The sequence below is a fragment of the Cicer arietinum genome, chromosome 7, assembly GCF_000331145.2.
Source record: "Cicer arietinum cultivar CDC Frontier isolate Library 1 chromosome 7, Cicar.CDCFrontier_v2.0, whole genome shotgun sequence".
Taxonomy (NCBI): domain Eukaryota; kingdom Viridiplantae; phylum Streptophyta; class Magnoliopsida; order Fabales; family Fabaceae; genus Cicer; species Cicer arietinum.
This window is the reverse complement of record NC_021166.2, coordinates 42,179,897-42,184,750: the sequence shown is the minus strand read 5'-3', so window position 1 is coordinate 42,184,750 and position 4,854 is coordinate 42,179,897. Positions and strand designations below refer to the sequence as shown.

At 35.1% G+C, this 4,854-nt stretch overlaps 1 long non-coding RNA gene across 6 annotated transcripts in view; it reads left to right on the top strand.

Moving 5' to 3' along the window:
- Positions 1 to 4,142, top strand: part of LOC101509135 (uncharacterized) — a 6,472-nt gene extending 2,330 nt beyond the window's left edge. For all 6 annotated transcript variants that reach the window (XR_001144444.3, XR_012163912.1, XR_190211.4 and 3 more), the window contains 2 exons: positions 155 to 247; positions 396 to 4,142. This is a non-coding gene — a long non-coding RNA (uncharacterized lncRNA). The remainder of the gene's footprint in view (positions 1 to 154; positions 248 to 395) is intronic.
- The last annotated feature ends 712 nt before the right edge of the window (positions 4,143 to 4,854 follow it).

The window sequence follows — 4,854 nt, the reverse complement described above, 5'->3', positions numbered from 1 at the left end:
TCTTTAATATGACATAGAATTGTGATTGAATGTGGTTGATAAGGCCTCATTTGAGGTTGCAGAGACATCAAAACCTGGAGTTAGAGTTCTATTAGGCTAATAATGGTTTTTAACCAATACATGTAATCATTGGTTTTTGTTTTGTTGGTAACAGCATTTTGGACTATGATGTGCTTAACTTGGAAGTGCCAACACTTCCTATTGTTGGATCATTGATAAAATCTGGAGTTAGAGCTCTAATTTACAGGTATCTAGAGTTCTCATTCTCATTTTCATTCTAAACATAAATCACGTTACATTCAATTTATTTTCAACTAAAACCAATTCAATCAAAATCATTTTTCATCACCGCAAAACAAAAAATATGCTTAGTCTCGCATTTCCTTTGTGTTCAGGTCAACCGCGTCGACACTTACTAACAACTGGATGGAGTAATTTTGTGACTTCCAAAAGATTAGTTGTTGGAGATACTTTTGTGTTTCTGAGGTATTCATTTGATGTTTTCTTTTTCTTGGTTTCCTTGATATGGTTCAAAAAATCATCATATACTGTAAAATCATACAATGTTTCTGTTTGACTATGCAAACATTAAAACTAAACAAGATTTTATGTTTAGAGGGAAACAATGGAGAATTACGCGTTGTAGTGAGGCATCTTGCTTCACCTCAGAGCTGCATGCATTAACTGTGATTTCTGGTCAGAGCATGCACCTTGGAGTCCTTGCAACTGCATCTCATGTTGTTGCAACCCAAAATTTTGTTGTTGACTACTTTGTTGACATTAGCGTCGGCCATCCGACGCAACTATTTTTTCTCAGCTGACGTGTCAACCGACATATTTAGCGTCGGTTGTTTTGATTTTGGTGATAGCGTGGGTTTAGCGTAGGCCTAGCCGACGCTAATATAGCGTCGGATGGTGTTTAGCCGACGCTATTCATTAGCTTCGACTGTTTTAGCCTAGGCCCGATACCGACGCTAACCCGACGCTAAATCACCATTAGCGTCGGCTTTTGGTCTATTAGCGTCGGTTTTGGACCGACACTAAATCTTCAATTTCTAGTAGTGATAGCTCAAGATTTTCCCCTCCATCATGGACATATACCTGATATAAGACAAGTATCACACTCTTCATATAATTGTAGTAAAATATCATCATTATAATCTTCCATGCTCTACAGCGAATAGTTATCTCAAACAACTAAGAGACAAACCACTAGACATGACATTAGCAGGTTCAACAAATAAAAAAAAAATCAAATCAAATCAAATTTTTTTTCAATTAAGTAAATAAATTAAATTCAATAGTGATATGGCAATCCCCAGCAACAGCGCCAAAAACTTGATAGCGTTTCAACAAGTGTACTGAATCGTTGCAAGTAATAATTAAAACAGTAGTACCGAGTGTCGAACTCAAGGATTGCGTTTTACTATCGAATTATTACTTTATAATAAGAAAAATGTCAGGGATGAGTTTCATTTCGAATCCAACATTGGTGTCTAATTAGATCCTAGTTACTGAATTCCTTTATTGAATTATTACCGAATTCTCTTTATTATTCTTGCCCTAATGTCTTAGTGACACAACCTTTAATTCCAAAGTAACCCCTAATTCCTTAGTAGATTTAAGATTAGAATTAAGCATTACCTTATAGAAATTCTCTTGTAAATTATTTATTTGCAACTAATTTAATTGGTTTCATGACCTGCATCTATGTCTAGACTACAAACTCATGAATTTCTCATCTCAAGCATTCGCAAAGTCCACTTCCGTTTCAAAATACAAATCGTAGAACATTTTAATGTTGATCAAGCAATAAAAAGCAATAAGTATAGAGATGAGAAAAACAATTCAATGAACTCATTCATATAACTAGAAATCAAATCATAAAAATAAGGGTTTCATCTTGTTACACTCATCCCTAACAAATAGGGTTTAGTTACTCATGACAGAGATAAAAAAGATAAAGATTAGAGAAGAATTACAAGAAGGATTCATGAATGATTCTTGATAAAATTGCTCCAATGATGTTACAAACGATCGTCTTTGAGTTTCTATGTTAGGGCACAAGTCTCACAACTTCCCAATAGTCAAAAAGATCCCTAAAACAGTGAAAAATTGCGTTTTTATGAATGTTGATGAGCGTCGCGCTCCCCAGGCGCGCCTGGACAGTGTCACTGGTCCGGAAATGTGCCCTAGGCGCAGAAAATGCGCTTCAGGCGCGCCTGGACAGTGCTGAATGGCTGGAAATGCACTTCAGGCACTTTAGGCGCGCTTAAGGCGCACAACATCTGCTATCTGACGTATATTTCATTTTGCTCCTCTTTCGAGTCTGAATTTGGTTCCAGTGTCTTCATAAAAGATGTAGCTATGGAATCTAGCTTTCATTTGCACTTGATGTGACTCCAATTGGACATCTACAACTCCAGATATGGCTGAAATACGCTTCATAGGTCATGTTGATTTCTCACCAAAATTCAGCACTGCACTAAAACAAAACGCAATGTAAAATTACGAAAAATCCCTACTTAATCAATGAAATAAAAACACAAATATTTTATTAACTCAAAGAACAAAAATCAAAAAAATATATCAAATAAATCCTTAATTTAACTAATAATTAAAGATAAATAAGACTAAAACAGTGGGAAAATATGCATATGATGAAGAATTATTATAAGCAATGTAATTTTTTAGTTCAGATTCAACCAAGATCATTTCATATGTTCATCAGACCTCTATGAACAATTTAGCAACATTTACAACAATCTTAGAACAACTTTGAACAAACTTTCTGAAATATTTTGAATTATTCAAAGTGTTACTTTCATATTTTCAAGTACATATTTTACATTGTCATGTCATTGAGCAAGGTTCTCTGTTATATTTGAAATTATATTTTACATTGTCATGTTATATATGATAAAATTTAAATTTTTATGATGAATATAAAGTAAAGTATGAATTTTTATGTTATATAAGACAAAGTTTAATTTTTGTGACGAATATGAAGTATGAAGTTTGTAACACCCCGATTTTTTTATTTTATTTATTTTTTTTTTAGAAACAAATTCATGAAACAAAGAATAGTTAAGTAAAATACCTTTGGATAATTATATAAGTCAAATATAATTGATACGCAGTGGAATAGTTTTTGAAATATGAGTCCAAAGTATTTACACAACAGCCAGTGATACATGGAATTCATTAACATAAGATGTCGTGCTGACAATATTAGTAAAGATACAATCTTGCAATTTAAAATAAATGCAATCCAAAATAAAGACATTTGTTCCCTCTATGTCAACCTAATCTGATCATTCTACTAAAAAAACTATAAACCATGAGTGATCTCCACGCCCCAGTCAGGCGTTCCCGTCTACATTCCCATCCACAGGGTACAAACCGGTAGGATTGTCCTGACTCTCATATGAGGGCAAAGCCCAGATTTCCACAATAGTTGTAAAGGGTCACCAACCGAAATTAACAGTTAACACATACCATTTAAGTTTTTGAATGCACAAAATAACTTTTCCACTAAGCATGCACCTTAAAAGGATTTTCCATATGCTAAAAGTTCATATAACACTTGCCAAATGAAAATGAAGTCAAAATAAGTCTTAAATCAATCAAGTAATAAACAACTGGCCAATCCATTGATGAACCAATTGAGCAATCGATCATCTAACTCAAAATAAGAATTTCCACTAAGCCAATCGATTGAGAAATCGATTTGGATGAAGGGTTTTAGTGAAAACTGAACTGTGGGCTTAAATCAATCGATTGGGAAATCGATTGAATAAATAACTGAGCCCCTGTGTTAAAGCCAATCGATTTCCTGAGGGTTTTTCGTGAAAACTGTACTCTGGGCTTAATTCAATCGATTGGGAAATCGATTAAATGAATAACTGAGCCCCTGTATTAAAGTCAATCGATTTCCAAATCGATTTTGTCAAAAAGGTTGAGCTTCTGTAATGAATCCAATCGATTGCCAAATCGATTTTGAGGTATAGCTTTTAAAAGAATCGATTTGGGAATCGATTTCCCTGCATATTTTTCTTAAAACTACATAAACTAACTCAATCACATTCACACACAACTCCAAAACATAACACTTAGCAATTACCACACAATCACCACGACAACTTGAGCCTACGCGATTACTACGACACACGAAGGTTCGATAACCATCATACTCACACACAATACACAACACATAGCACTTAACACCTTCATCTCAGTTATCACGATAAATCAAAATTCGAATCACTCAATCATAAACTCAAATCAAACATGACTCGCGTGCCAGGCACCCTAATGCAATGCGTATATGCCAAAATGCATGGACTCGGAATTCCAAACCAAAACCCTCCTCGAAGGGTCGTAAATCATAATTGTACCGCCTATCGCAGGCCAAAGTACCAATTACCGAGGTGCCACCTATCACGGGTCTGCACGATTTACTAAAAAACGTAAACCATAAACGTACTGCCTATCACGGGCCCGTACCGTTTACCGAGGTGCCACCTATCACGGGTCTGCACGGTTTACTAAAAAGAACGTATATTATAAATGTACTGCCTATCACAGGCCAAAGTACTATTTACCAAGGTGCCACCTATCACGAGTCTGCACAATTTACAAAAACGTAAATCATAAATGTACCGCCTATCACAGGCCAAAGTACTATTTATCAAGGTGCCACTTATCACGGGTCTGCACAATTTACTAAAAAGAACGTAAATTGTAAATGTACCGCCTATCACAGGCCAAAGTACTATTTACCAAGGTGCCACCTATCACGAGTCTGCACAATTTACAAAAACGTAAATCATAAATGTACCGCATATCACAGGC